This window comes from Macrobrachium nipponense, chromosome 16 (assembly GCF_015104395.2).
Source record: "Macrobrachium nipponense isolate FS-2020 chromosome 16, ASM1510439v2, whole genome shotgun sequence".
In the NCBI taxonomy this organism is placed as follows: Eukaryota; Metazoa; Arthropoda; class Malacostraca; order Decapoda; family Palaemonidae; genus Macrobrachium; species Macrobrachium nipponense.
This window is the reverse complement of record NC_087209.1, coordinates 58,747,016-58,773,064: the sequence shown is the minus strand read 5'-3', so window position 1 is coordinate 58,773,064 and position 26,049 is coordinate 58,747,016. Positions and strand designations below refer to the sequence as shown.

The 26,049-nt window shown below is 38.1% G+C and overlaps 2 long non-coding RNA genes across 3 annotated transcripts in view; one reads left to right on the top strand and one right to left on the bottom strand.

Annotated features, from left to right (window-relative positions):
• Positions 1 to 18,906, top strand: part of LOC135195744 (uncharacterized) — a 37,630-nt gene extending 18,724 nt beyond the window's left edge. Inside the window, exons 2-4 of the long non-coding RNA XR_010310234.1 lie at positions 890 to 1,056; positions 8,821 to 8,975; positions 17,761 to 18,906. This is a non-coding gene — a long non-coding RNA (uncharacterized LOC135195744). The remainder of the gene's footprint in view (positions 1 to 889; positions 1,057 to 8,820; positions 8,976 to 17,760) is intronic.
• Positions 18,902 to 25,498, bottom strand: LOC135195745 (uncharacterized). Of its 2 annotated transcripts, none has more exons than XR_010310236.1 (4): positions 25,203 to 25,498; positions 22,338 to 22,539; positions 21,038 to 21,358; positions 18,902 to 19,555 (listed from the first exon to the last, which is right to left on the bottom strand). It is a non-coding gene; the product is annotated as an uncharacterized LOC135195745 (long non-coding RNA). The 2 variants fall into 2 exon arrangements; XR_010310235.1 differs by lacking the exon at positions 25,203 to 25,498 and adding an exon at positions 22,885 to 23,040.
• Positions 25,499 to 26,049: the final 551 nt, after the last annotated feature.

Below are 26,049 nucleotides of genomic sequence, written 5' to 3'. Positions count from 1 at the left end.
CCCATAAAATACAATGCAATATGTATAGTACAACAGGCTATAAACACAGCCGTTTTGTCATATGGATATAACGATGTATTTTTCTTTAATTTTGGTATATTTATTCAAGAAATTATGCATCCATGTTCTTATACCGTAGATAGATAAAATGCAATATATTGAGAATTGAATGAATTTTTATTTAAAAAATGACATTCTGCCTTAGCTTTATGAATCTCCCGCAATTTTTATTTTCTTTTATTTATTTTTTAAATTATTTATTGTAAATCGCCATTTGTCTTTATAATCTCGGCAAAAGTTTCATATAGGGTCGACAGGTCTGCGATAAGACATGATATTCCCTAGACCTAGGATAGGTACTAGGTATTCCATAGACCTAAGAAATAGTCACGTCTGCCCAGGGAGTGTACGGAATTTGGTGGGCCTTCGCACTGAAAACAACCCGAACATGAATTCCCCTCTGTTAGTCGCAGATCGAAGCAGAGGTGAATGACTTCGGAATGTTGGTCAGAACTGAAAGCGTCGTACTAAGTCCCTCGATTCTGAATCAGTATTCAACATCTCGCCAGAGAATGAGGACAGTTCGATAGACCCATGAACTATCACTCTATTTTTTGTATTGTCAAATGGCACAACTAGGAAATTTTAATTACATTCGTTATCGTCAATGTTTCTTCTGTTTCTTGATTTTTGTGAACTCGCCACTGAGTTCATTGTTTATAGTTTTACGATGTTATTCTTAGCTCATGCTCTTATCTTCCCCCAAGGCCGTTTGGGGAAAGGATATCCCGCCGTAAAACGTCACCCAAAATATATTGTGCAGTAATTTTCTGTCTGTTTTTATGTATAAACAATTAGATTATATATGTTTCTCTCTGCATATCTACAGTACATCTAAGCTGGAAAACGAGGCGTCATGTGGCCAATATTGGACGGCCGTAGAACACCAAAGGAAACATTGGCCTAGCTATCGGTTGGTGTCAACTGTTATTTTTAGGAAGATTCTACAAGTGACAGGAGGTTTTAGTTCTTTCTTCTCACAGCAGAGGGATTGGTGTAAGTACAAATCAATTTCTGATCGTTTCATTCCTTACTCAAAAAGCCATTTTATATATTTATTTATTGATTTTTCTTTTATTATGAACCATTTTTCTGCGTTGTTTTAAATTTCTGTGCTTTTTATAAAGCCGCGGATGTTCATCTGTGTTATTTTAAATCTTCATAATATTTATAGAAACAGGGATACTCTTGAATGTTATCATTTAAGTTCTTTTCTGGGATACCCAACTAAAAAGCAAGCTTCTTAACCATAGATATCTATGTCCTTAACCCTGACGTAAATTGAAATGCATCCCGGTTCTGGAAATGAAACCGAAAAGTAGAGGATAGATAAGTAACGCAAACTTTGAAAAGTGAGATTTATGTCAACGTGGTCAACAAGAGGCATTTGAACTTCTGAAGTTCCAACGCTTCAACTACACAGAATTAGAAAGATCATTCTATAGCTTGGTCGCAGCATTAATAAAGCTTCAAGAAAACTGTATATTTCTGAACCCAACTTATAAAAAAAGCAAGGCTATGAGAATGGACTGAATAGCTAGTACTATGTGGTGGATAATTATCCACCACACAGTCTAAGAAGATCTGAGTGTGAAGGGTGGACAGAACTAAGGTGCCGTAGACTAGCGATTGTCATTTTGGAGCTTTTTCTTTATCCCAGGATTCCAGGATAAAAATTAATCCTGATCCCGGGAATTCCCAGGAATTCCAGGGATTTTTAATAGCCTAAAATTGCACATTATGCCTAGTTTCCCTTTCAGGCTTTTGATGTGCTTAACTTTTCTAGATATGCAGAAATATTACTGTAGATTGACTATCTCATTAATTCCAGCATACACTTTGTTTCTTTAGTTTACACGTCATTTGGCATTTGCCTAAAATCTACATGGACGATCTATGCATACAGATCAATCGATATGAATTTATATTTATTTCAGTAGGTATGTAATATGTACGCACGCGCGCGTGCATATATATATATATATATATATATATATATATATATATATATATATATATATATATATATATATATATATATATATATATATATATGCTGGTAAAAATGTTACAACAGAACTCCATCTAATAAAAGGAGCCATTAAAAATGCCAAAATATAGACAGAACATACTATATTTCAGAGACTGTCATTGATAAAGTTTTCATTCAACCAACGCTTAAGAGGATTAAAGGAGGATTAACAGTGGGAGTGATCTAAATTGGCTTACCTGTGGATAGGTCTCTTGGTATAAATACCACCTTTTCTGTAGCTTTTCTCATTCATCTACCTGAAGAAGGATACAGCAGTCTGAAATGTAGTATTTTCTTTCTATATTTTGGCGTTTTTATTAGTTCCTTTTATTATATATACATATGTATATAATACATACATATATATATATATACACACATATATCTATATATATATGTATATATATATATATATATATATATATATATATATATATATATAGATTAGATATAGATAATAGATATAGATATAGATATTAGAGTATAGATATAGATATGATATATATATAGGATATAGATATAGATAGATATATATATATTAATATATATATATATACATATATATATAATAATATATATATATATCATATATGATATATAGTATATATATATATCTATATATATATTATGTATGGTATGTATATGTATGGGACTGCTTCGCACGGTTACCGTCCCAGATATATACCAAGTAAAACATTAGGTAAACAGTAATACAACGTTTTTCCAAATGATAAAGAAGGATTATGTTCCTCTTGAGAAATCTGCAAACTTGTACATGATTATTTTGTCATCACGGTTTCATATCCCTGTCCTTTATAGATTTAGCTACTGCGACAAACTGGTAACACTGGAACAGACGCTATATCTTCCCTCCGCGGATTTATTTGACAGGACTTATCTTGCAAAAGTGTTGCAACTTACAATTTTGCAAGTAGCAAGATGCTGTTGATGGGAAAATGCAATTCACTGAAAATATAAAGTATTTTATATAAATGTCCGAACAGGGACATAATCTAGAAATCTATCATTATTTTCATACAGATGATGAGAGAAATTGTCTTTATGTACAGTATATAGAAATATAAACAGAGCAACAAGTCCACAACCATCCTGCAATCGAATTTGTCCCTACTTTTGTATTGCATGTTATCCCGGGATTTCCCGGGATGTGTATAAATATCCCGGCATTATTAAACCTTGAAACTTGTCCGGGATCCCAGGTGTGAACCCGGTATCCTGGGTGGGAACCCAAGATCCCGAGAAACAAACCCTACCGAAGACTAATACGAAGATGACGGAATCTAAGATTCTTGTCAGCTTGCTGAAGACCAAACAAAGAATCGATATTCAAACCATGGCAGAGTAAAAGAATGCAAACCATCCTTTGGGTACATAAGCCTAAAAATATCTAGGAAGACTCTCTCAGGATACAGGCACGTACCGAAGGGGCCCGGTGGCGTCAAACGAACGCCCCCCCCCCCCCCCCCCCACCCCCCCCCCCCCCCCCCCCCACCCCACAAATTTTTGGACATCCATATTTTCTGTGACTATCCTTTTCATTGAACTATACTTAAAAAGTAATAAATAATTATTGTTTTTCGTTAAGTCAAAGTATGTAACATAGCTACAAATAAAGTAATATGCATGTTATCGTTAACATAATAAATGAATCAATCGATAAAACTGAAGAAACATTCTTGAATTTCAGTGCAAACTTTCAACATAATATGTAAAATTCTGTTAACCAAAGTCATTATTTTGAATAACATCTAATCGGGTAGAAGGGCGTAGACCGCATACCCAATTTTTCATCATAATATAACTAAAATAACATTTTCAAGTATTTCATCTTGTATATACCTATATATGCAATAACATTTATAAAAGAAAAGGGACAGTTTGGGGAAAATGAACCGCCCCCCCCCCCCCCCCCCCATTAAAAAAAACTCTAGGTACGGGCCTGGGATACTGATATCTTGCAGAACTGGAGAAAAAGTAGACCCGATACATTTCACAGAAGTGAAAATGCAATAATAATAATAATAATAATAATAATAATAATAATAATAATAATAATAATAATAATAATAATAAAAGATACCAAAAATATTGTAGGAGTTGTATGTAATTAGAGACGTTCCCAAGCCTGGAAAGGGAGCGTTGGAAAAAAGAAGAAGATCTGCCAAAACAAATGATTAAATCGGCCATTCAGTGAGTGTTTGAAACACCTGGGAAAGGTTCGTTCTAGTTCTTGGCCTTTGGCCTAAACCTCATATTCCATTCCTGGAAAAGATTGACAAAAAAATAAAAGATAAAAAAAAACAACTACTCAGACTAGTGATTAAACTAAGGAGAAGATATACTTGAAGAAATACTGTCAATAAAAAGACGTGGATGGATGGGCTTTGTAAGCAGTTAACCTCTCCTTCCATGATTTCCACTACGAATTATTTTGAACTCAGTTTCTGCTTGAAGATTCAGCAACCGTAAGTCTAAACTCATCAGGAGATAGGATTGATGCAGAGTATCATTATATGCATAAACAACAAGTTTGTTATCAAGGCTAGCCACGGGCTATGCGTATATAATATCAAATGCAATAGACCAAGAATGCTGCCCTTGGTAACAACGAAGGTTGCATTGATTTAGTCTCTTACAGTATTCATTACCAGCTACTGTTATATATATATATATATATATATATAATATATATATAGATATATATATAATATATATATATATATAATATATATATATATTTTTATATATCTATATACATGATTTATTCTTTTGTGGTCAACTATAATGGATTGCAGCCCAGGTAGAAAAGGGTATGGTACTATACTCTGTTTTTTTCCATCTGTCCATCCGCCTGTGGTGTTTGCGCATGGTAACACTGCGTCCCGGCCTTTAAATAATATCCTATTTCTAATATTAACGGTGTAATTCGCATACAGTCAATTATTAAAACACTTTTCTGTTGCAAATGTACACCCAGATATCCTTTTATTTACCTAAAACTTACACACAGCGTAACTATTTAAAGCCCGGGACGCAGTGTTACCATGCGCAAATACCACAGGCGGATGGACAGATGGAAAAAACAGAGTTTAGTAGCAACCACATCCCAAAAGACTTGCTGAAGGTTACCTAAACACCTTCTGAAGCCACTACCTTGTTGATTTATATATATATATATATATAATATATATATATATATATATACTTGCATTATCATCACTATCAATGTCAATGCTGCTGTTGTGATTCACCCCTAGGAACTTCATCACCTATGCTAGAGAGACCACGCCCACAATATAAGTTGTGTAACGGCCCAACAAAGTGCCGCAGTAAAAATCGTCGAAGGATTGCTGACGTCAGCAGACTCCTACCTACAGAGTACTATTCGGAAGATCAGAGAATCAGGGGTCTTGACTTCCTTCGACCCTGGTAATCTGACGTAAGAGACGACCATAAAAAGTTGTCGACCCTCAGACAGGTGGGGTTAAGCTGCCCTCACAAGAAAAGTGAATGACAGCATCTGGAATGCACTTGTAGTCATTTTGTTGTGATTGTGTTGAGTAGAAATGAATGCCGTCGTAATCATAACCCATTTGGTTATTGTAGCCTTGAAAGTGAGTCGCCACTCCCAGGTTGTGGCCACAAGGATTCCATACTGGTGATATAACTGAGTATAATCATGACGGCAAATTCTGCTTTAAGATTTTTATATTCTTTCTTCATGAAGTCATGAATCCATAAAAATGCACAACCCTGTCAACGTTTTTAGGGTCACTGCAATAAAGGGTGGCATTGCACCTTAGCTCCCCAGACAGGACATCCAGAAACTTGTGTAACTTATTAAAATGGGAACTGGCTGATTTGTAATAGTTGATACATTGGTTGGTGTAGGTGCTTCCGTGGGTTACAGCCGTGGGTACAAAGCTTAAGGAAGAGTTCTAGCATTATGGTGGAATTGCGGATTTGCTGTACGTACATAATTGTCATCTCCAATAGAAATAAAAATGTCAGTGACAATTGAATATGACGCATTTTCAGCACCAAGTTGCATTGTCGTACAGGGTGTCCATAAGTCCCAGTACCATTACCAGCAATAAATACTTGGAATGGTACTGGGACTTTATGGACACTCTGTATTTCAGAACCTTCTGGAAAGCTTTATATATTTGTAATCGCTTAATGCTTTTAGATAGCATAATTATAAGAGTTACTTTCTATTTATTTAGAGGTCATAGGATAATGTATTGTTCAATGTATAGTTACAGTGCATCGTTTTTTACGATTAAACCTTCACCGTTGAGTTTCGTCTGCTGTATATACAGTATGACCAAACTTAAATCAGCAATCATCTTCACCATTTTATCACTTTCATACAGTTATCATCATTACAACTAAAAATATTAATTTGTTTAAGTTCTGCATTAATTTTAAAGCCATTGTCTACTCTAGAAATGTGTAGACAATAGTTAGTCGAGTCTGATATTGGGATACAATAGCTGTCAGTTAGCATTTTAATGCATATTTATTTTAGTAACTCACGCACGAAACAGAAAATGGTCTTACATGGTTATGAAACCAATATCTACTCTATAACTTTTGTGTGAAGTTAGATCCCTATTTATCTTCCTAAATAAATTAAAAACGCAGGCTGTTTCTGCCAAGTGACATAAAAGCTACTAGTTACTGTTTTTGAGTTGGTTTATATCTTGTAGTTTTTCTAACTTCCGATAGATGTCGACACCAGTGACCAGAAGTTATGAATGCACTTTTTAAATATGGCAACGCTACTAAGGGAATTATGTATACTCTAATATTCTTCCTAGTAACAACACTAAAGTAAACAAACTTTCTTTATACAAATATTTAAAGCCTAGTATAGTCTTCTGACCTCACTTAGAGCCATTAATACTAATGTTTTCTTCGTAAAAATAACATCAATAACTTTCGTTAAGAAAAGAGAGTGAGAAATACGTTAATCTCCATAAATCTGACTCGTTGACTATCGTCAAACAAGCCACCAAGCTTCAAATTAGTTTTAAAATATCTTAAAATAGCTTTCGAGCTCAAATTTTCTCCTCGGAAACTTCTGATCGGTAATCTGATATGTTTTTTTTTTTAATCATTTAACCTCAGATAATCAGGTTCATCGTCAGTGGTTTGGAAAAATCTGGGAAATTTTTTTCAGCCACTCAATGAAAATTGTTAGAGTTTACCTTAAAACTTGACCATTTTCTATAATTATGACATTAATAGAAAATAGACATTTTTACAAAGCTTTTGGTAAACTTAAATAATACTCTCCCCTTCTATCTCTCTCACGAGAGAAAGAGAGTTTTCTCTTTCTTTCAGGAACTGATGACTCTTAAATCTTAGTCCCGTCAGTACTCCAAGGAAATATCCGACGCACCCTTAATACTTAGATATAATATACCCCGTTCTGCTGAGATATCTAAGAAAAATATAGGTGTGTTTTAACTTTTATGAATATTGGTACCTAGGTATAGGTCTTCAAAAAAATTATCTTGTGTGCTCTAAAGAGATTGTAAATTATAGACTTATACAGACTGTGTGAAAATAGCTTTTTAATGCATTTAATTGTGTTATGTGCTTTATATAATTTTCTTTGATATGGTTTTCACATATTTCTTTTGCGGGTTAATTTTATGACATCACCAGACTTTTTGTATACCTACCCATTCTATTGAATGATTTCTGTATAAATGCTTATATTTGATTTCAGATAAGAAATTTCCCCCTTCCTCTCCGTTACAGTCATTTTTTTCAGTGCCGTTACTACATTCCTGCTGCCTCTAGCTTTGTTACTTTTACTTTACCATTTTCATTGCTACTCATTACTAATCCTGCTGCTAGCTATATAGCAGTGCCCACTACTATTTTAAAAAATACTCCAGCTGGTTTTATGTTTCCTTTTTAGTCACTATTACTACAATTTTCGTCAGTAACCTAATTGTTACTGCACTATTACCACTTTGTTTGAGTCTCTCTCTCTCTAGCGAATACAGAAGCCAACTTCGTATAGATTTTGAGCAATGATTACAAGTAAACAGAAAAAAAAACGGTTCCTTTCATTTTTCTGACACCAAATGAGGTAGAACAAATTGCCTTTAACTAAAGTCTTGAGTGCTCATTGTTACCACACATTAAGTCTTTAAAAAATTAAATTATATTACACTTCACACTAAAAAAAAAAAAGCCCATTTGTCCATAAAGTCTTATAAATCTAAAAATAATTTTTAAAGGTTTATTATTCTATCATATTTTATTTTTTTATAACAAAAACAAGAATAATAACAATAGTCTTCAATCTTGGTTAAAACTTGCTTGAAAGGTGCTAGATGGTATTTAAATTTTAAATCTATTTTTTGAGCACATTGGGTACCATTGATTATTAAGGGATTATAATAAATATATATTTAGCATATACGCTGTTGTATACTTTAAAATTGCACATTATTGCGCGCTTTATTGAAAATTTAGGACTATCCTTTCAGTAAAGTTGCCAATTACTGCTTACATTGCGAGTCGGGATTTTCTTTTCTGAAAACTTTCCATCTTTTGAGAGGCCTAAAAATTGAAAATTTGCGTTAATCAACGTATTTTTAATTATCTAAAAAAATATCATTTACTTAATTTTGTTAATTAATCCAATTTAATTTGGATAAAAGTGACAATTAAATCATTTTCAGACTAGATATGGTTAGACATTATTGGAACCAAGAGGAAGGGAACCGGGAAGAGTGAACTGGGAACTCGAGAAATACATCTATTCACTTGACAATTTGTCGTCAGATGCGAAAACTTCCAGTTCAAACTAACAGTCATCTTGTGCGTTTTCTCGATGGTAAGCCCTCACCTTGAATCGTAATTATTGTTATTTAGACATCAATAAGTTTAAAAAGTGAAGTTTATCCACTTGTAAACTGGGCCAGGGAGAAAATATTGAACTTAAGTTAAAATAGGTTAATAGGTAGGTAGGCTATGTAGCCTACTGAAGAGGACCCCTTCAAGTTCATCATACCTAAAACTCTGCCTGTAACCTAAGCTGAGCAAATCTTATAAGAAAATTCAAGGCGCGAATAAATTTTCATATGAAAAACAATTTGAAAACTGTAGGAATGTTTCCATTTGAGGTACGATATGTTTTCCCTGTTATGTGTATCTCTTTGCACGGGGTTCGGGAAAAGACAAGTCAGTTCCCGCTCATCCCTTGATCTGTAATCAACTCATGTACATTAAAGGAATCAACTGGTCCTGAGTATGTCTCAACCTGCTTACATGGCGCAGTGATTCTCGTTCCAAAGCAGGACCTACAAGATGCTGAGACGAGGCCATCACAACACACCCATGGGCACAGCAAGACGTTCCCCCAGGGGCAACTGCAAGCAGGAATGCAACACCGGCACGCCGGCACCACGAGGGACAGGACTTGTTACAGGCTTTGGTTGGCCTCATGGCACAAGGAAGACCACATGGTTCAGCCTCGGCAGGTGTTAGGGCGATGTGCCCTGAGAAGTGTAGCTATGAGATGACACAAAGCAGTTTTCGAGAATGGTGTCGCTCTATGAGTGATTGGCTGGCCTTAGGAAACGTCTCAGGAGAGAATGCACTTATCAGTATCCGGTTAAACTGCGATGAGAAGTTAAGGATGACTATAGATGCAACGCACTCAGAGGTTCAGTGGAACTCATTAACGACCTCTGAGGCATTCGACAGACTGGAGGAGATCACGACGAAGTCTGTGAATAAGGCAGTGGCATGGGACAAGTTTTTCTCAGCGCAACAAGGCGATCAAGAAACCGCGAAATCTTTTGTGCATAGGTGCCAACAATTGGCCTTAGATTGTGGGTTTAAGTGTCCCCATTGTCGAGCTGATCTGAATGATTTTGTGTTAGTTCAGCGGATAACAAGTGGTTTAAGCAATGTGGGACTTAAGCAAGAGATCCTACAGGATCATGAGGTTTTCAATACTGTGCAGAAATTGTTACGTAAATGTGAAATTTATGAATCTGCAGAAAAGGATAGTATTAGCGCTCGTGGAAGGGCAAACGTAGCTAGTTTGGTAAAAGGGGATGAGATAGGCTTAGGCCTAGTTGAAAGTGGGTTAGAAGGTGAAAGTAAAATTATTGCTAGCTATAGGACTAATAATAGTGACAAGGGACACGGCCGTGGCCGTAGTAGCTTGAAACCTACTGGTAACAGTAAGTCAGATACCAGGTGTAAAAAGTGTGGTGGTCGTTCTCATTGGCAGGGAAAATGTCCTGCTGATAATGTTAATTGTTTTCAGTGTGGTATTGTGGGGCACTTTGCTAAATTCTGTTGTCAAGGGGGGCAACAGCCCGCCAAAACGGCGCCTATTGTGGACGCGTCTGTTACGTCATGCACTGTTGCCTATCCACCTGCGGACAATCGCCAGGTAGGCCTATGTGCGGCAGTGGGGAAACTGCCGATGGTGAAAATAAAGGTTAAGCATGAGTTTTCATGTGAGTGTGTCGTCGTTGAGGCTGTTCCAGACACTGGGGCGAGTGTGTATAGTAGGGGTAGATTTGTTACCAAAATTGGGTTTGAAGGTACCTAATCTCTCTCGGTGTAATGTCATTGTAAATCACGCAGGGGAGAAGTCATTGAGAATATATGGGTCTGTTGATATGCTAATAGAATTGGGTGATAAATCAGTGAGCACTAGTGTTATCGTTGTGCAAGGTGCTACACCGTTTTTATATGTCTTTAGGAGTGTGTAAATCACTAGGTCTAGTGCATACAAAGTTTCCCCATCATACTGTCGCTACCGTGAATGACTCACTCGCCTCGACTAACCCCCGCCAAACGCCTGAAGAAAACTTTCTCACACGGGTAGGGGGTGGTGGTCGTCAGCGCGAGATGCCATAAATAACGCTGCCCACGGAGGAGAATGTCCCTAGGCTGAGGGACTGGCTACTGCAACGTTTTGCGAAGACTACGTTCAACGTTTCAAGAAACCCTCTGCCGATGATGAAAGGAGCCCCTCACCACATTCACCTGAGGGAAGGTGCCATCCCCTATGCGTGTCATACACCTATACCAGTTCCTAAGCATTGGGAGGCCGATGTTAAGGCTCAGCTCGACGAAGATGTCAAATTAGGAGTAATTAGGGAGGTCCCTGCTGGTACAGCTACGGACTGGTGTGCAAGGATGGTAGTGGTAGCAAAGAAAAATGGTAAACCACGGAGGACCGTGGACTATCAAGAGCTGAATAAGAATTGCAAATGAGAAACGCATCACACATGTGCTGCCTTTTGTAAACATGGTCTCGGTCGGGTGTGCCACTTCGTACATATAAGACTGTAGTTGATGCCTATGCCGGATTCCACCAGGTGCCATTAGATGAGGAGAGCCGACAGTTGACAACGTTTATTACACCATGGGGGAGATACCAGTATTGTCGAACACCTATGGGTCATTGCGCGGGCCCCCGATGCATACACGAAAAGGTTCGATGACGTTATTATTGATGTACACAGAAAGTACCAGTGCATAGATGACGTGTTGTTATATGACGACAGTGTTGAGGGAGCCTTTTGGCATACTTATGATTTTTTGCAATTATGTGGAGATAATGGTATTACGCTGAATCCGGATAAATTCCGATTTTTGTCAAAGACAGGTAGAGTTTGTGGGGTACGAACTTGATTGGGATAATTATAGACCTTCTAATGAGCGTATGAGTGCCATTAAGAACTTCCCCATGCCTGCAAGCCCAACTATCACGGATATAAGATCTTGGTTTGGACTTGTGAACCAAATTGCACCTTTCGTGGCTGTAGCACCGATAATGGAACCATTCAGGGATCTTCTCAAGAAATCCCCCATCGGAAAGTTTATTGGGACCAACGCCTTCAAAACAGTTTTGTTGCAGCCCGGGACAGCATTTGCAAGATGTTGGGCGACGGACTGACATATTATGATAAGACAAGGCGCACTGCTGTTGTTACCCGATTGGTGCAGAGAAGGAATGGGATTTGTTATATTGCAACAATATTGCAATTGCGAGGATCTCAATGTCCCTTTTTTGTTGTAAGGGGGGATGGAAACTGGCATTATGTGGCAGCAGGCACCTGACGGAGGCGGAGGCCGGCTATGCCGTCATTGAGGGGGAAGCGGCTGCAGTAGTATGGTGCCTTAGGAAATCGAGATTGTTTTTATTGGGATGCCCGAATTTCATTTTAATCACGGACCATAGACCTTTGGTAAAACTCTTTGGGGATAGGAGCCTAAAAGACAGTTGCAAACCCGAGACTACTAAGGTTGAAGGAGAAAACTATGCAATATAGTTTTACCATAAGATATTGCCGGGGAAGAAGAATTCGGCAGCCGATACGTTATCAAGATACCCAGTGATTCGCAGTGAAACTACCGTCAAAGACGAAGAAGAGGAGGAACTTATGAACGAAGTTTGTATTGCCTCCATGACGTCATCGCTGGTGGATGACGTCATTACTATGGACTGGGCTACCATGAGGGGGGAAGCAGAGAAGGATCCTGATTATTTACTATTGCAGCGACGTGTCAGCGAAGAGGGTTGGCCGTCGTCAAGGTCTCAAGTGGAGCCCTGCCTAAAACCTTTTTCAATGTACGTGATAGGCTGAGTGTCATTGAAGGATTAGTCACATATGCATATGACGAGGGGCATGTTCGTCTGGTAGTTCCGGAGGCACTACGTTTACGCATTGCAACCAATTTACATTCAGGTCATCAATCAACTGACTCCATGATCAGAAGAGCACGACAGGCAGTTTATTGGCCTGGGATTGAGGGTGACTTGGCAAATTATAGGGCACAGTGTCATGATTGCAACGTTGCGGCACCTTCGCAACAAAGGGAAAGTATTATATACACTCCCCCTCCCGAATATCCGTTTCAGAGAACTGTTGCAGATTTATTTCAAGTAGCAGGGAGGCAGTATATGGTCTACGCCGATCGACTGACTGGATGGATGGAAATTTATTTCTTCGCTAACGGAACTACATCCGCGAGATTGATCCCAGTTTTTAGAAGATATTTTATGCAGTGGGGAGCACCTGAAGAAATATCAGTGGACGAGGGCACGAATCTAACGAGCATGGAAATGAGACATTTCTTTGGTAAGTGGGGGGTATCTATGAGAGTGTCGTCTGCTCACTACTCCAGTCCAACGGGCGGGCAGAAGCTGCTGTGCGCACCGCCAAACGAACATTAATGGGCAATACTCTACCTGATGGAGGGCTAGACAATGACAAGGTAGCTCAGGCGATATTGCAGTATAGAAATACACCATTACGTGGTATAGATAAGTCTCCTGCACAGCTGGCCATGGGTCGCCAACTTCGAGATTCGGTGCCAATGTTAAAAGTTATCATTTCGTCACCGAGCATTGGTCGGAAACCTTGTCCGCAAGAGAGAGGGAAAGAAGCGTTGTTGAACAACGAATATCATCCAAGTATAATGAGAAAGCCAAGGATCTTTCCCCCCTACAAATAGGGGAGAGGGTAGCTATCCAGGATGTGACTACACGAGCCTGGAATAGAAGCGGGGTGGTTATTGAAAAGAATAGATACCGCCAATATCGCATAAGGTTAGACGGGAGTGGAAGAATTTCGACAAGAAATCGCAAGCATTTGAGATCCCTACCACCCACACCACTGAGGGAGAACCTACTCCCACCGCCTCGGGGGAGGCTGGCCCAGTACCCACCCAGGAGAGAAGTAGCACTAGGGTACGTCGTCCCCCGCAATGGCACGATGATTATATTACAGAGTAATTCATTTTAGTTTGTGTTTTAATAAATATCCCCTAAACATGTCAAGTTTTGTGCATATACTTTAATCCTGATTATTTGGGTTTAATAAGTGTTCCTCTTGTCATGTTTACCATTTATGTATGTTCCAGCGCTGTGTCCGAAGGACTATCTTTATTATAGCTGAATTCCCTTTACTTCATATGTTACTACCTTTACCAGTTTTATTATTTTTGCAACTAAAAGGAGAAATCTATACTTATGTTTTAAAGATACTATGTTTGCTTTGAATGGGGAGCTTTGATCTTAAAGGGGAGGTGTAGGAATGTTCCATTTGAGGTACGATATGTTTTCCCTGTTATGTGTATCTCTTTGCACGGGGTTCGGGAAAAGACAAGTCAGTTCCCGCTCATCCCTTGATCTGTAATCAACTCATGTACATTAAAGGAATCAACTGGTCCTGAGTATGTCTCAACCTGCTTACAAAAACAAAGATGTGAGATAAAACCAAAGTAAAAGTAGTTCACATGTGTTTTCTAGGTCATGGCAAAACTGAAGACATGATGCGGCAGGGGCCCTGCCAGTGGCTGACCAGAATACTAATTACCGGTTTTTCTCTGTGTTTTATCTTTATGATATTTACAATCATTTGTTTATTTTCTCAAGTTCAACCCTAGGGTTTGGTACTTAACATGGCAACCATTTTGCACCTACTACCTAGGTAGGTAATGTTATAGCTAGCACCTAGGCTTCAGTTTTACTGCTCAATCAAGACAGGCATTCGAAATTAGGTTAAGTTATGTATAATATCCTTGTTTGTCACAGGGGTTTGAGATGTCTTGACGAGAATTTCAGGAAAATGTAAAAATTTATCAAATATAAAACTAGTATAACACTAGGATGGTATAGTAGGTAGGCTACAGTATTTCTGTATTTTCAGTCTGGTCAATTTGCACTTATAAATGTTTTAAGCAGAGACCCTTCGTTTTCTTGTCAAGGATGGATGAACTCCAAACTGAAAGTATGAAATTCCAACAAATCATTAAAAAATGGGCTAACCCTTCGAAAGTTTGTTTGTAATATAAAGAAATTGATGATGGATTTCAGTAACTGGCACAAACAGGATTGAGGACTAGCCTGTTATGTTAAAACCAGTCCCTGACAATATATACTAACCTAACCTTACCCGAAATAACTTGCCAAGGTAGATCTAGTAAGTAAAGGGGTAATTCTAAGCCCTCATTCCACGGTAAAGTAGACTCTGGCAGTTGATGTTTTCCTACGTTATTTTACTTACTGAACAAGAATTTTAAGTACAGTGGTACCTCGAGATACGAAAGGCTCAACTTACGAAAAACTCGAGATGCGAAAAATTTAACGGCTCTACATTCGAAAAGTTTTCAAGATACGAAAGGTTTCTGAAATTCCGGGATTTGCCCGGATTACAATTTTGAAACTCGCGCCGTGCGCCGCCATCTTAGTACTAGTAGACTCGCCACCATCCTCCTGCTCTCCCATTGGTTCCTGATGCTAGTCACCACCATGAGATCCTTCTCTCCTATTGGACAGCATCCCTCCCATCATGCATCTTATACGTGTGTGGTGGCGTACTTATCTCGGCCTCTTTGTACCAACATCTTTATCGTACGCACGCAGCATTCGTTTGGTCCAACGATTTCGTTTAGTAACGTAAATTCGTTAGTGATTTCGTTGTGCTACTTTATCGTGTTGTGTGAGAACCTAATTAGTATACGTACTACATAACTTGATTGCGTACAGTATAGTCATGGGTCCCAAGAAAGTTGCTTTAGTTCACAGAAAGAAGAGAATGCTTTCTATGGAGATAATAAAAAAGTATGAAGCTGGCTTGCGGTTGAGTGTGATCGCTAAGGAATATGGCCGAAATCCGTTGACGATAGGCACCATCCTTAAGCAGAAGGAAGCCATCAAAGCAGCTACACCTTCCAAGGGTGTGACTATTTTGTCCAACAAGAGGAGTCATGTGCATAATGAAATGGAAAGGCTCCTTCTTGTATGGATTGAGGACAAAGAAATCGATGGCGATACGATAACTGAGACGGCAATCTGCCAGAAGGCCAGCGCTATTTTCGGCGATTTGATTGCCCAAGCCGAAGAAGACGCCGGAGAGGGGACATCAACGGCAACCCCAGAGTTCAAGGTTTCTCATGGGTGGTTCAAAAAATTCCGTAAACGGACTGGCATCCATTCGGTGGTGGAGAAATTGAAATTACGTAAAGTATAAAAAAGTAAAAAGAAATGTAAAAATAAAAAAGACAATACAGTAGTCCCCCCCGTATTTGGGGGGGATGCGTACCAGACCCCCCCGCGAATAGTTAGAATCCGCGAATGTTTGGAACCCCTATAAAAATGCTAAAAACAGCCTATTTTGTTAGTTAAAACTTAAGAAAAACCACTAAAAATTTTCATACTTGGTTTTTTAATAGTTTTATCACATAAAGTGCATTTTATGATGAAATTGATAACAAAAACCAGGAATTTGTGGATATTTCTCATAGAAAAATACCGCGAATGCGCGAATTTTCCGCGAATAATGCAGGGAAACGTTCCCGAGAGAAATCCGCGACTGTGAGTGTCCGCGAATACGGGGGGTCCACTGTACGTTTTATTAAGTTTTCTGTACAGTTAAGTGTTACAGTTTTGTTAATGTGTTTTGTAAAGTTTAGTTTGTTTTTCTGACATTTTTTATGTGTTTCGTAAAGTTAACTGTACGTATCTGCCGTTTGTCCTCCTCTGTCGTCACTTTCGGAGATAGCCTCACTCGAAAGGTAAGCTTCCACATTTTACGTACAGTATTTCTTGTATACCATGTACACTAATACACTTTATTTACAGGTTATTTTGCATTTTGAATGGTCCAAATTGTTGTAGTATTTCATTGTTTATAGGTCAATTTAGCTTTATTATGAAATTTACTGGGGTGTTTTTGGAGGGCTTGGAACGGATTAGCCATTTTACATGTAAAATGTGGTCCAAGATACGAAAAACTCATGATACGAAGGGCGTTTTGGAACGGATTAATTTCTTATCTCGAGGTACTACTATAACATTTATTCGAACAACTGTAATTAACCCCCAGGGGCCAGTGCTAAGCACAGCAAAATACATTGGACACCCCAATCCCTAGTGGATGTCGTATCTGGGGTTATATTCCTTGCAGTCCGTGTTGAATTATTCTTTAGAATTGCCCCTTAAGAAACGTAACTGCGAATACAACATCCACTAGGGATTGGAGCGTCCAGTGTATTACACCGTGTTTAGTTACTGGCCCCTGGGGGTTAATTACAGTCGTCCGAATAAATATTACCATAAATTCTTGTTCATTAAGTAAAGTAATGTAGGAAAAAGTCAACTGCTATAGTCTACTTTACCGCGGAATGAGGGCTTAGAATTACCAGTAAAGGCTGCGTTTCTGGTATTTCATTGGAAATTTAATTTTTCTATGGTAATTTAGTTCCTTAAGAATTTATAGTTATTTTTTGTTGGTTGGCTGTAATTAACCTCCCAGGGTCAAAATACATTTGACCCCCAATCCCTAGTAGCTTTCATATTTGTGGGACCATTCCTTGCAGTCATTGCGGAATTGTTTCCTAGAAATTGCTTTGCCCCAAAACATTCTGAACTATACTTTACAGTGGGCTTGCTGCTCTAGAGAGAGAGAAAAAAAGAGGAAATGCAGATCTAGGGTTGATGAGTGAAAAAAATAGTTTTCATGTATGATTAATCCCAAAGGTTTGGTTTGATATCTCCTTGATATGGTAATCTGGATTCTTGCATTAAAGTATTGGATGTTAGTATAAATGGCTTAAAACTGTTTATGAATTTACCCATGTTGCAGGGAATACAGTTGACCAGATGATAGCAGGACGAGATCCAGTATTGTCTCACAGCTTTCCTTCTGGGCTTCAGCACCTAACAAGACTGGCTAAGATTGGAAAGAACAAACCCAACTTATTTCTGAAGATTTTGCTACGACTGGAAAGAACCACAGATGCCTCATACTAATGAAGCAGAACCCAAGTTTGTGAGAAGCTGTGGACGACTCCATTAGGCCCAGAGAGTTGAAAGCTTTCAAGTCTGTTTCCTTTGTCAGTTTGCCATGATGCCAAGTCAACCTAACAACAGCAAGAGATTCCCCCTTGACCTGTCCTGTACTGATTCTGTCCAATATGTTTTGCTTGATGGTGGACAGTCGCTGCAGCTGTGATGTGCCATTGCAAAAGGGATAAGTTGCATGGAGGGATTATCTACTGTCTCATATGAAGAATCTATGGGGTAGTTTTTTTAATAATTACTCTGTTGCTGGAAAGAACCTTGAAAAGTTCATATTTCTGCCTGTCTTATCAGGTTTGATTACACCTCTAAGATGCTTATCATAGTCTTTTTATCTCTTAGATTTGGTGGAAGATAGATCAAATGACTTGTCTAGATCCCACTAAATTTAAGAATTTGTCTAGTGAAGTGTATGCTTAAGGTATTATCACGTCATTTGACAGATTCTTAGATTTGGTGGGGTCTAGACAGGTCATTTGATCTATGTTCCACCAAATCTGAGACATAGAAAGAATATGATCAGCATCTTGAAGGTGTAATCAAACCTGATAAGACAGGCAGAAATATGAACTTTTCAGGGTTCTTTCCAACAACAAAGAAAAATTAAAAACTACCCCATAGATTCTTCATATGAGACAGTGGATAATCCCTCCATGCAGTGGTGTAATTGTCCACCATTAAGTAAAACATGTTGGATAGAATCAGTACATTTCGGGTCAAGGGGAAGAATCTCTTGCTGTTGTGAGGTTGACTTGGCTTCACAGCAAACTGACCCAGGAAACAGACTTGGAAGCCAACTCCCTGGACCTAATGGAGTCTAGTGAATAGTGATTGTCAAATCAAGAATATGATGATGGTATTCCAGGCCTAAGGACTGAAAATGTTATATCAATTTGTTGAAAATGGAGTAATAAAAATAACCAAAATCTGACTTAAGCTTTTTAAAGATACAGCAAATAAAGTGTATATATTAATATATAAGGGAAATTCTTAGTGACGCAAGGAAATGGGCTACATACAGCAGAGAGCAAAGTAGGTAGATTATAGTCTTCAATGAAACAGGATTGATGTACTCTTCCATTACAAGACTAGCGGTAAAAACCTTCCACTTACAACCATGGTCTTTTACATAACCACTTTATGAAAAATGCTCTCGATCTTGTGGTTATGACTAACGAGTCTGCTGGAGAACCAATTCTTCTGTAACCACTGAAGTAAATAAGACGACTTGAAAATACTACTATACCAAAGATTTTCGCGTTCTTCGAAGAGAATGGTGTATCGAAGACGACTCCGTTTTAACACATTTAAAGCTGAACTCCGCTGGATTGTAACCATGACTTCAGTTAAACCAGACTTTTTTTTTTCTCTCTCTTTCTTTTTTTTTTTTTTTTTTTTTTTTTTTTTTTGAACACCACTAGCTCCTCAGCTTTGTATACAGAGAATGGGACTGACATCTCGGGTTCAAATGTATTTCAATCTCTTGAAAGACTTTCTTGATCATTGCTACAGTTTAGTCCAATGGTACTTTCTGCAGATGTAAACTTTCATTAGCCAAGCAACAAGTCCCAATTACATTTCTGAAAAGAAAAATGAAAACATTGCACCAATTTCAATGAAAAATGTGTGCATTACCTATTATAATACATAAAAAACTAACTTTATACTAAATAGATAAAGCTTTTATCCAGTCATAAAAATGTAACATTTCTTATACAATCATTGGCTCCTTAACAATTCGACTTTTTACTTAATATCATTCAAATATATTTTCTGCGCGGGAATAAACTAACAAAATTCCTTATTAAAAATGTCTCTTCTGGCAAGTATTATATTACAACTTTACAATATGTACTAGTTCCTGATTCAGAGTTATGGGATTCCTCGGTAAACGAGCAAAATGACAGATTAAAGCAAAGAAAAATTACATTAGTGTAAAATTTTAACACTAAAAGGTCAATGTAATTTTTTGATAAATAAAAAAAAACTGCTCGCTTGTAATGAGTCAGCAGATGTCAATAAAGGCTGGTATGTTAACATCCACATCAAATTATGATTTCAATGGTTCTGATCTAAAGATCTAATTGGCCAGACAATACCCATCATGATCAATTCTTCGAGGTTTGACAAAGGTGAGTGACTGACTGACTGACTATCTGATTTGTGTTCAAAACTACTAAATATTTCTGACGAATCACTGACAACTTACAAGAGATGAATAACTGAGATCAGATTCAGACTACTTTTTCCTGATAGATCAGAATGAGCTGCAAGTCTACCTGGCCAAGTAAATTTCAGAACACCTCCAGACCCCAGCAGTTTCTTAACGATTTGTCTGTCCTTGACAAACGCTAAACCAAACTGCTAAATAACTCATTCCTGACCACATCCACTAAGGCCTGTCCACACGAGCGGGCCTGATCGGCGTGCTCCGGGGTTGACGGGCAAATTCTGGCGGACTTACCCGTGAATGTTGTCCACACAGGTGAGGCGATGGAGAGGTGGGCGTGCCCGACAATGCCAGTAGTGTGTTCAGTGCGGTACGATAAACATGGTGCCTACCGCAAAAAAGATATTGTGTAGCATGATAATTGCTTTGTGTGTGATGAAAAAGAAAAAAAAATAAGCGAATATGATGCAAAGAATGGCTCGGTAAAAGAAATGCATATGGTTAACGTACGTCTGCCAGGGTCGAAGCTCAAGCCATCGGGCACCACCATGGTGACTTTGCTACAAGACCCATCGGGCAATTTGGCGGTTTGCCTGTCAAGTGTGCCCGTTAGAGGGGAAGTCCGCCGATCAGGCCCGATCGTGTGGACAGGCCTTACGGGGTGAACTTCTAGTGATAGAAGGTCACTCTCAACGTGGTTCGGAAGTCACGTAAAGCCGTTGGTCCCTTTTCTGAGTAACCACTGGTTCCATGCAACGTAAAAGCACCATACAAATAAATTCCTGACCACACTTAGAATATGTTACGACTAACAAATAGTTTTTGGTTTGCACACTTTAGTTAAATCCAGAAAACTTGAGCCTCATTGATTCTCTTTTGTTTGTTAACTTACCTTGGTTAACCAGACTGAATTTAGTAGGTGATGAATTAGTGATTTGTAGAGCAAGCTTGATTGAGTATGTGGAATTCATATTAAATGATGAAGCCAAATATCTCTATGGTCACATTGTGAAAGTGAACGCCTCTTCGTGATTACAAACAGGTACTGCTTGCAGAATGCCTGACTGACCAGATCAAATTTTAAGAAGTTGGTATTTTCGAATGATTCCTCATGGTATGCAGACAGGCTGCACAGATGTCCATTAAGACACGGTTTTGATCAATGGCCCAGTAACAATTCGAATTGGCCACGTAAAACTTCAAACCAGTATCCCTAGAAGGAAACAAAAATCAAAGTCAACAGCAATAAACTACAGTTGTGGATGGATTTTATAAAATTTGCACTCCCAATTAGCTGGTATATCAAAATTATACATATATCAAATTCACTTTATGACGAAAACGAATGCCAGCGGTCCCACTTTAGTTAGTCACCATAGTAGTCCGTAATAAGAGCAGATCCTGGTCAAGAGGGGGCTGAAAAACCTGCTACAGCTGACGGCCTCATCAACTAGATACAATCAAATACTTTAAATTTGCGTGCAAGGCATATGAGTCTACTTAACTCCTAAAATACAAATGTAAAACTCTTGGTATGCACCCCAACTCGAAAGCATTGTAAGGTCTTCGCTGGCCACAAACTAATGATCGTTGCTACATGTGTATTCCCCACCTAAACTTATTTAGCCAAAACTCCCTAACACTGAACAAATGTACTTTAATCTTCGATTAGAACCATTTATGGCTCATTATAACTTTATAATTTACGCTTACGCCAGTTTAAATACCAGTGGAACCGAATTCTCGTTCGGGTGGATGTTACCGACTACAATTTCGAACTGAGGCATCAGGTGTCTTCGAGTGTCGCCACAAAAACAGCCTTGTTAAAAATACGCTCCATTTACCACTACACCTTGATTCGATTATCACTTCTGTAATCCGTTCTGGTTAAAGTATAAATGATTTTTTCAAGACTTATATATAACGTATTTTAATTTGTATCCTGCTTTTAATGCAACGTTCATAACTCTGCAATTATAGCAGATTCACATCAGCCGTACATTTGATGTCTAGGCCAGTCCCTTATGACACTGCTGATTGGCTGTTGATAAGCCAATGACAGGGTTGGAAACACGAGAGTTTCCAGCCCCGTGATTGGCTTATCAACAGCCAATCAAGGGCGTCGTAAGGGACTGGCCTAGACATCAGATGCACTGGTGACAATGTGAATCTACTTCTTCTAGAGTACTTACAGGACATTTTAAGCAAGAGCCACTCTCCATAGCAAGAGGTGCCATTTTGTCGAGACGATTCTTCATAGACATTAACTGTGTAGCCATTTCATTTTCAGACTGTGAAGCCAGTGTTGCCATTCACAGGCAACTGACTATGGGGCCATTTCGTAGTCAGTAGATCTTGCTGTATAGAGTTCAAACCTGCGAAGATTTTACGAACCTGAAAAAAAATATTAATTCAGACTTCACTATACAGGAACAGTAATCGCTTAACTAAAAATGAGAATAATTCAAAATGTACAAGAGATTTACTTAAGAAGTAATATATAAACCCAACTCACTACACGCTTAGATTTTTGGCTTTATCTTACTATATATGATCTAAATTACACAGTAGCATCTAAATTTTAAATGCATTATATTAAGATAGTTACAACCACCGCCCAACCCCCCCTCAAAAAAAATTTTACCCATTAGAATATAATTCTGTGATAGCTGACTTGTTTGAAAAAAGATTCGGCTCAGAATTTCTTTTAAACTCATCCAAAATCAAGTGGTTTCATACCCTCAAGAAGAACGTCTATAAGTACGCGAATGTTTACACAACATTTATAATAGGTTAGTAACGAAAACTCCTATTCCATAGTGAGTACCACTATGGATCCTGGTGAGTACCCAATCCATAGTAGACCGTGCGATCTAGTTGCGCGAGAGAATTCGGCGACCTGAAAAAATAAATAAATAAATACATGCATTCATTCGCACCAAGTGGTGGATTTAACGGGGGGGGGGGGGGGCACCTGGTCATAAATAGAAGTCTCTAAAAAATGGGTATAGGCCTCTTGCCAAGACTGATCATTTTACTGGTACTGGAGTTTATATAAGATTAAAAACAATATCCCGCAACTCTGTAGTACCTCCAAAACTACCTTACATTAAAAGTGCCATTACTCCAAACCCATATCTGGGTGTCCATAAAGTCCCAGTATCATTACAAGTATTTTTGCTCAGAATTGTACTGGGATTTTATGGACTCCCTCGAGTTTATTTTGAATTGCATAATGAACAATCTTCAAAACTATACGCCATCTAAATTAAGTCAATGTTTAATTCATTGTTCCAAGTAAAATATTCACACTTTCATCTTGCAATGTTTGGCAACGAATCACTTTATAATCCGAGTATATAGTGGTATATATGGTTTCAAATTACTCGAAGTAAATCAACCAGTTCTGCAAATTTGTAAGGTCAGCCGAGCACATTGTACAATCGTTTTTCTGTTGATGCAATTTGGGTGGAGTTACTTTGTTCATATTACTCTCCGGTTCAAAGTGGTCGGCTCAAGTTATCCATTCAAACATTTGACAGATCCGTCTTTACCGTGGGAGAAATATTACATTTATGTAAACTACATTCCAGTATTTCATCTTGGCTTTGGCACTATTAGTTTACGGTTGGTAATTCTAAAGAATAGTTCCGCATGGACTGCAAGGAACGTAACCACGAACACGACATCCACTAAGGATTGGGGCGCCCAATGTATTTCGCCATGTTTATTACTGGCCCCTGGGTGTTAATTACAGTCGTCCGAATAAATATTACTTAAAATTCTTATTCGGGAGGTAAAACTGCGTAGAAAATCCGCAACTGCCATAGTCTAGGCCGCCGCGGAATAGTAATATAGATCTACCTCAAATCCTTTTACTTTAAACCTGACCTAATAAAAGTAGGGAAATCTTTAAGTAACAAACTGGACTCGCAAAAAATACTATGACGTTTCACAGAGAATCTAATTTTAGTTCGCCAACCAGACAAACCCTCTGGTAATTCTCCAAAATTAATTCGGATTTGAAGATCTCATAAGATTAACAGCTTAAGATTTAGCCTTAAACAATACTTGTCCATTTCAAAACTGGCCACAAGCGACAAACTCTCTGAAAGGACGCGGACAAAACTTTGATAACAGCATCTTAATTTGCGAATCATGCGCCAAACATCGACAATACCAGGGAACTTAAACTAAATATAGTGAGGAAAGAATACCGGCTGTAAGTCTCATTTTCGGGCAAAATTACTGGCCGAAGGGATTGCCCGAATTCTCCGTGACAATTCGGCTAATGGGAACATATACATTTATACGAAATTACTCAACTGATACAACTAATTAGCCGCATGTGCCAAGACTATACCGATAAGGTGTCTGCATAAAACGGATACTATTTTTTATTTATAAGAATGGAGGTACTCCGCAAGAGCCTGATTTCTAAGACGTGCAGTTACCTTACAGTCAGAGCTTGTAACGAAGAGGAATATAGAGGATGAAAACGAAGTACAAATGCTTAAAACCCTTAGGTCTATTACTTTTTGCAATAGACAACTATTAGCTACTACAACTGTTAACAGTCGTAAGTAGCCCAAGTCAAGATCTGTATAATGGAAGGATTCGCTATTCACCTAAACTGCAGATCGACTATGGAACACTATTTGGCTATTGTATTAAATCTTAATCACCTGTCAAATAAGTCATGTTGTGCTATTAAAACCTCCTCACAACATCCTCAAATCCAACTCTTTTAAAAAAAATAACACTTGGTCTAAGACCAAATTTCAGTCTGCCAACACAAGGAACTGGTAATAGTTCCAGTTTAGCAGTCTATTCTTAGCCTCGTCCTAAATTGCATTAACTTTGCAGTTACTCCTGGCAAAGTTTTCAAATACCCAAGAACAGTCACACCTATAGGCCTAGAAAATTCAACCAGTCATTTTGCAAACCTGACCATTTTCTATAGCATAGCCAAAATCAACAGCAAATTGCATGATATTATCCACTGTGACACCTAAATCTCATTTGAATCTGGAACATCACTCAGAAAACACTCCTACCTCCTACCGGCGATGTCAATCACAGAAAACCACACACAACTTCGAAACACGGTCTAGATACAGACTTCAAGAGGTCTAACTGGTAGTCTGTGACTATGTTGGTTCTTTACGAGAGACAGACATTTCTTCTTAACCAATCAGGAACTTCCACAATAGCGAAGTGTCCAGAAAAGGTTTTACACCTTTTAAGAATATATTAATAAGTTTTTTTCTATTGGCCAGAAGATAGAAGCAATTTTCGATGTACAGTGGGGCTCAAATTTCATGCGACACGATTCTTTTTGTATCGTCCAGATTCTCAGACCCAACGTGATGTTGCCAAGTAGTGTTAAACGTTTTTTTTTTTTTTTTTTTTTTTTTTTTTGCTAATGTCATATATGTCGACAAGTTTGCGAATTCACCGCTAGCCCTATTTTCCTTATGTTATATAAAAATTACCCCTTTTATGCATTTATATGATTCGTAATCTGTGTGATTTGAACTGATTTTTTTTTTTTTTACGTTGCTTAGTTCAAAGTGCGGTGTGATAAGGTTAGCGGAGTCATCAATGAAAGCACACTTAACATGCTCCTCGGACTGGTCAGCATAACTAGTGCGTCTGCAGCATTATGACAGTAGACCTAATAAGCTCAACAGTCATGACAACATTTTCAAAGTAGGAATATGAATTACAACCAGTTTTCTTTGAATGTTGAAGTTTATGCTGTGTTTAAGCTGCCTGTATGTTGCAAAATGTTTCATAGGCCTAAAGAAATAATCTATGCCTTCTGAGATGTAGCCTAATCTGTTACTAATGAATTTATTTGTAGATATTACCTGTTCTTTGACGAATACGATATAATATGAA